This window comes from Arachis ipaensis, chromosome B04, assembly GCF_000816755.2.
Source record: "Arachis ipaensis cultivar K30076 chromosome B04, Araip1.1, whole genome shotgun sequence".
Taxonomy (NCBI): Eukaryota; Viridiplantae; Streptophyta; class Magnoliopsida; order Fabales; family Fabaceae; genus Arachis; species Arachis ipaensis.
The window spans coordinates 6,698,136-6,698,466 of NC_029788.2; positions in this window are offsets into that span (position 1 = coordinate 6,698,136).

Genomic DNA, 331 nt, shown 5'->3' on the forward strand with positions numbered 1-331 from the left:
AAATTAAAATAATAAATTTTAAAAATTTCAGAAACAAATTCACGTAATTATTCAAATAAGTTCTTCTACTAGGAATATAGGATCATTAGGATGACTATGACCCTAGCCCCTAGGTTAGCAAAACAACATACATTGGCATGGCAAAAGACAAGGATCGACACATTGTTGTAATATTTCTTAGAAGTACATGGATATTTATCAAGTTAGTAGTTAGGGATAACAAATTAAAGTTATTTAGATCAAGTTAGTTAATTTGTAGTCACTTACATTCCCATGATAATCAATTAGATTTTTCGCGCTTCTCACTCCAATCTCCTCCTAGTATAATTAG